This window comes from Telopea speciosissima, chromosome 11 (genome assembly GCF_018873765.1).
Source record: "Telopea speciosissima isolate NSW1024214 ecotype Mountain lineage chromosome 11, Tspe_v1, whole genome shotgun sequence".
In the NCBI taxonomy this organism is placed as follows: Eukaryota; Viridiplantae; Streptophyta; class Magnoliopsida; order Proteales; family Proteaceae; genus Telopea; species Telopea speciosissima.
In genome coordinates, this window is record NC_057926.1 from 1,226,546 (window position 1) to 1,233,569 (window position 7,024).

The following is a 7,024-nucleotide window of genomic DNA, read 5'->3' on the forward strand; positions in this document are numbered from 1 at the left end:
TACGGACATAATTACATAAGGAGTTTTCAGTACATAAAGCAAAATGAACTATTGAGAAGTTAGAAGTGAAGTCTGCTAGTTCTAAGTAATTTGATATCATATTCCAGGCAATTCTGGTTTCTTCAGATGGGTGGAGGTAGTTCACCAGACTTCATTGGGTTTAATGTTGTAAGTTTTATTACCGAAAAAATAAACATTTGTTCTTTGATTAACCATTTTCGATAAGGTCCGTTCGTTACCAAGTAAAAGTGTATTTTTGGGGGAAAATTACATCTCCTCCCCTCTACTTTGTCCTAGTTAAACATTTTTTCCCTTGACTTTCTCTAATTATACTTGTATCCCCTATAGTTCACAATAAATTACTATTACATCCATGTTGTTAATGCCCATTTATTAAGTTGTGATGTGGCAAAATAGTATTTTTTTAATCCTCAAACTAACCATGGGTCCATGTAACATGACCCTTTTACCTTTTTTATTTTCACTTCTTCCTCCTCCTGCAACCCCTTTCCTGGAACTCCGCCCCCACCTTGCTGCCGACGCAACCCGCCCACCACTACCCCCACCATGCTCTATGAGATTCCCAATAATGACATAACATAATTAGTCCTCGGCAAGGGCCACTATTAAGACAAACAACATAATATCCTTTGCCCTAGGGGCTCAGGGATATAACCTAAGCTCAAAAAACAAGCACTACTGTAAAAGGAACAAGGGCGAGCAAGGTGTGCTTTAGGCGAAATTCATTGTTTGATGTGTCACTAACAGGCCGAAGTCAGTTCCCTTTCGAGCCGAGCTAGCTGCTATCTATCCTACCGCGTACTCTTGGTTGGCATCATGTCGAGAAGAATAAAGGTGGTTGTAGATCAGTCGTGCTTTTGATCAATTTAGCCTTGCCCATCATGAACCCCTCGGTGCACACGAAGTAGGCCACAAAACCCTTCCATAGAGCCGAACAAGACTATACAGTACTATTACAGAACAAGCTAGACTAAACTGATAAAACTTACTACACGACTACAACAAAGGGAACTCGCCACTCTCTTCTTGGCAATGATTCTATCCTGTGTTGGAAGGGCGCCAGAATTGATCAAAGGGGTTTTCGGCCTATCTACCTCTTCGCGGGAGCGAGGCCAAAGCCGACCCAAGAGCTAAACATATGCATGGGTGTACCCCCCAACTCCTGTGTTGATGTGCTCCTATGTTGGCGTGAGGGGAATTGGGAATCAAAGAGGGCGGATTACCAGTCCTCTGAAGCTGATGAGTTCAAGTCTTCAACAGAACAGGAAGGCAACTTCTCTCTTAGGGAGAGGACAATCCTCATCTGATTCGTTGACTGGTGCGAGATGATACCCTTTAATGGTGAAGGAATCCTTGCAATGGATGGCCTACCCGCGATCCTCTTATTCTTATCAACCTAACTCAAAGGGGAATCCAGTAGCTAAAGGAGCTAAGCTAACCTGCCAGCCATGACTGATAGGGAATGGAGTAAGGGCAGCCATACTTTGAGCTATGAGCTAGTGAGCTAATCTTCCCGCTATTCCTGACTACGACCACACTCCGTTTACAGGTTAGGGGCTTTCGAGTTATTCTATTTACTTAAGAATAGTAAGGGTGCACCGTTTGCTGGGTTCAAAGTGCTAGTTGTAGCGCGCGAACATGAATACTTGAAATCCCTCCGCTGCCCTGCTCTGTCTTCTAGCCGATTGTTCTATGGGCAGTGGAGACGTTGGAGATGTTTCAGCTAGACTCTTTTGTGTCGCTTTCCGTATCAATTCCGTGGGAACTAGAGAAATGGACTCTGCAAGCCCCCGTTCCAAAGATCTGATCCCTAGCCGCCCGACCGGCACCTTTGATGCAATTCGGTCTCCCCGTTGCCCTTGCAACTCTGATGCATTCTCTCCCTTTTTTGATTTCGTCTCTTCTCGAACAGCTAAATGAAAGACTTCCTCAGTCTCCCCCTGACCTATGATAGGCAATACTCTACTCTGATCTTCTGGGCTCTTTCTTCGGCTTTCGAGTAGTAGGGTGTTTCGACATCAAGAGGAATCCGGATTTGAGCTACTGGAAACAACTAGTGTGAATCAAGGCAACTAGGACCGGCCACACCAACCAGTGCCAATAGGCTCTGGTGGTGGATCTCTTGAGGGAGAGATGAAGCTCGATGAAATATGATCACCTTAGCCAACCTTTGGGGGGAACGATGAAAGTTGCTCCTTGCTCTTCTTTCGGCACCAAGACTTTCATTATTTTATCTGCTCTGTTTCACCTCCCTAGGTATGGAAAAGAGAAAGTATGGACTCATTTTTCTATGGTGTTTGATGTTGCATCTGTGCAGGCTCAGGATGCAAGGAGTAGGATTCACCTATGGCAGGGTTTCGCTAGCAGGAGCAATCTTTGCGGTTTTATCATGGGTTTGCTCCCTTCTCTAATAGTTTGGGAGCTTTGGCGTGAAAGAAATAATCGCAGGCACAGTGAAGGAGTTAGAACTGCAGGGACTATTATATGGATAATAAAAAGATGGGTGAATAGTCTCTGCTACCCTACTAAACTCAAACATGCAGGGGGTGCTGGGGAAGTGCTTATCCTAGAATGCTTTGGACTTAGAAGCACGACATCTGGGGCTAAATTGCCACGACCTGTCTATTGGTGCCCCCCGTTTGTTTCGATCAAACTCAATGTCGACGGAGCCTGCAAAGGTAATCCTGGGCCTGGTGGGGGGGGGGGAATCCTTAGGGATAAGGAGGGAAGAATGATATTGGCTTTTTTCGATTTTTATAGTGAATGCACGAACTCTGTGGCTGAACTGAGGGAGCTACGAGATGGGCTAAAGTGGTGTGTGGAGTTGGGGTTATCAGATGTTGTGGTTAACTTCGATTCAGCTATGGTGGCCCAAATGGTCACAAAAAAAAAAAAAAAAAATGCACCCTGTGGAAGGGCTGGTACCTGTTCCAAGAAATCCTTAATTTTTGTACGCTGTCCAGGGCGAACATTGTTTTTGCATTTAGGGAAAGCAACCGGGCAGCGGATCATCTAGCCAATCAGGCTTGTGAGACTCTTTCTAACACTGTTTTCCATGATGAGAGTGCTCTCCCCCGGGATCTCAATAGGATTCTTTGGGAAGATAGATTGGGTTTCCCAACCCTAAGGTGTTAATGTTTTTAAGGCTGATGTTTAGTAGGTTTTGTCTTTTTCTGGTGTCGATGTATGGGTGGGATTTAAGTGAGATTTGTCGAGAGATTTTGTACCTTTGGGTTGAGGTAAGGCGGCTATGTCCGCCCCATTGTTTTATTTTTTAGCTCTCTTTATCAATAAAGTTTAGGGGCCTCCCCCGGGTCCCATATAATATTCAGGGTAACAAAAAATATATATATATGGAAAAGAGAAAGTTGCTTACTCATTGTGAGCAATCAACCAACTCTTTTCGGTCTTAGGTATGGAGCCAACATCGCTTTCAGGTATGGCATGCTAGCTTTCCAGTTGCCACCGTCTTTTCTAGTTTTTCGGTCCGCGATTATAAGTTCTCGTTGACCACGGCCTATAGGAACCAGGCTATCTACCACTTTTAACCCTGTTTGCATAGGCTCGTGCACAAATTTACGTTCAATACTCCCAGGGAGATTCTTGGAATTTCCCTTGGCCAATTGTTTTCTAGTCTGATCATGGCATGTGTCACTCTCATCTATTCTATAGTCAAAGCAAGAGCCTTCATGAGCTGTTGAAAAACTATCATAGAGACACGGGTCCCTCTAGATGTGCAAAGTAGATTGGCGAGGGTATGGTGGTTTACCACATTGGAGCTTCATAAAAGCTACAGAGATCCGGAAGAAATGGCTCGTAAAGGCGACTGGGGAATTTTTTACTCTAACATAGCGTTATGGCGAGTCCTATCTTCACCTCCCTAGGTATGGAAAAGAGAAAGTTGTTTACTCAATTGTGAGCAATCAACCAACTCTTTTCGGTCCTAGGTATGGAGCCAACGTCGCTTTCAGGTATGGTATAGCTTCCCAGTTGCCACCGTCTCCGCAGGCATGGTCTCACTAGCGACGACTGCAGTGTCAGAGCCCTAACCCAGCAGGCTAGGGCACGCCATCTATCTTACAGTCGCCAAATGACCGCCTTCTTGTACTTGATGTCAGTAGTCAGTAAGTTGTTCTATCTACTTTCTTCTCCATCTTCAAGCTCCAGTCATAAATGGATCAAGTTTCATAGTTTAGAATAGGGGTTCAAAAGGGCTAGATTAAAACGATTTTTAAAAACCCCAACTTATCCCTGTCTCCTTAACTCAGACCAGGCCCATCCCAGCTTGAGATTAGGCTGGCATCTCAGCCCAGGATCACTCTTACGGGGCTCAGCCCAACCAAGCTTGCTCTGATTGACCCTAATTGAGTGGGGTTGGGCCAGGTTGCTGGCACTCATTATATTTTGCCATTTTAGGGTTAGGTAGGGTTGGGCTAATCCTCATTGACTTGGTTACCCATGTTTTTTGCTATTTCCTACCCGTAAAAAATAAGAATATAAATGAGACATCATAAACAACAATCATTTTGTGGGGTGGATGACATTTGTATAAATTCAAAAAATAAATCTGTGTAAGATCATTGAAACAACAAAGAAAATTTTACTCAATTTTTTAATTCAAGAATACAAGGACCATAATTCTGTTAGTTAATATTGTACAAGAAGCAACTTGATTGATCAAGAAGAAAATCATATATGATGTGTGTGTTGGATATGGTTCTTTAGAAATTATTATGTACATTTTGAATAGGATCCCAACTAAATCTATTCCTAAGACTCCTTATGAGTTATGGTCCAGACGAAAACTTAGCCTACGATACACTAGGGTATGGATCTGCATTACACATATTTAGAAATAACAGACAAACAAGTTAGAATTCAGTACGAATATATATTATTTTCTAGAAGAGGATTATTTAGCTAGTTGATTAGATCCTATGAGCATATTTTTAATTCAAGAATTAAAAAGAATGGACTTAATATGGAAAAAAAAAAAAAAAATTAGATTTAATGATCCTAATCATATTAAAACTAGGGGTGTCAATAAAGCCTGCTCGGCCCGAACCCGCCCTGAGCCCGACCCGGACCCGACCCTGATTTTTCAGCCCGAAGGGCGGGTCAGGGTTTAGAAATAGCTTGACCCTGGCAGGGTCGGGTCGGGATCGGGTTTAGGCCTCGGGTTGATCCCGGCCCGGCCCGACCCGACCCTGAATTGTTTATAAGTATATATATATACTTTTATATATACAATATATAGATATATAGATATTTATATATATTATATTCTTCTTTATTCTAACAAAAAATAATAAAAAAATACTCAAAACCCTCAAAACCTAAATGCGATTCACATTTCACTCTACCTCATCTCTTTCCCTTCATGCGCCGTCTCCAAACCCCATCTCTTTCCCTTTGCGATATCTGGATTAGCCTCATCTATCATTCTCGTTTGGACTTTGGAGGAGAAGGCTAACGAGGAGTCTCCAAACCCCATCTCTTTCCTTCTGCGATGTCTGGAAAACCTTGGCAGGGTTGGGCCAGGGTTGGACCATTTCTTAAGATTTGGTTAGGAAATCATTTTTGTTATAATGGCTGTTCAAGCTAAGCAATTTCCAGAGAATCTGGATTTTACTTGGGGCGGTACGCAGGAATGGATGGGTTTTCTGATTTATATCTCAATCCTCAACAGCAAGAACAGATGCAACACTTACAGAATATCAATTTATTGGGAAATCACAATCTGTGTTTTGAAAATAGTCCCCTGCTTTCTTCTTCTGCTTCTCTGTCAATGGCGTTTTCCGAGTCTTTAGCTGTTGCTCAGATTGATAAGCAGGCATTGGAGATTGATCGATATATTCAATTACAAGTAATAGAACGGATTAATCTCAAATGGGTTTCTTTTCTTTCTTCGTTTGGACTTCATTTGACCATTTCTCGAATATCGTGTGTTCTTTTCCTTCTTCGTTTGGACTTTTTGTTAAAATGGAAAGCAGGGAACCAAAAGTACTGAGGATACGTGAAGGCACACTTCGATTGTATCTTCTGTTTGAATCATCAGCAGATGCAAGGAGCAGTTTCAGTGTCCAGGAAGGATCCAATTTCCTAGAATTTTCTGAACCATCAAAAGTGAGAGCAAGGATCTCCTCAGGAATAGCAATTTTTGACTGCCAAGCCTCATCACTGAGAATTTCACCCATCCTCTGCTTCTGAATTATCTCCTTTTTTTTTGATAAAGTTCTGAATTAACTCCTTCGTTTGGACTTCATTTGACCATTTCTTACGATTGTTCAGGGTCGGGTCGGGCCGGGCCGGGTTAAGGAAAACCCTGGCAGGGTCGGGTCAGGGTTGGGTCAGGGTTAGGGTTTAGATTATGGCCTCTATGGTCAGGGTCAGGGTTTAGGCAGGCCCGGCCCAACCCGACCCATTGACACCCCTAATTAAAACTAAATATGAACAACATATACACATAATTTCATTGAAGATGGTGATAATAAGGTAGTAGATTCTTTAGTAGTGCGAACCTCCCTTTTCCTAATAAAAAGCAAATCCACATTTAAAGTGTGCAATGATCGATACTAAAATAAAGATGGTGTGCTTATGTTAGGATTGTTTCACAGTAAATTATTATGTCAATTGACTCTGACTCTGTTTTTCTTTTATTGTAAATGACCAATAGACACATTGAACATGGGAGAGAATCCAACCACATGACAGAGGTGGAGTCTTCTATGGATTCCCAGACTAAAAAATACCAATAATCAGCATACCTCCACTATTTTGGGAATTGAAACTACATCATGAATTGTAATGGTTAAATTTTTTGTTTTTTTAAACTTTTTAACTACACAGGCATTGTTTTAGATGGGATTTACAATTCACTAAGGGTTGAACGGTCTTTTCATGTACACTTGTGTCTGGCATAGCAATCAGACAACCAATTAAACATTCTTTGCATATATATATCTGTTGATGTTGATTCTTTAGAGTCCGTTTGTTTAGCTCG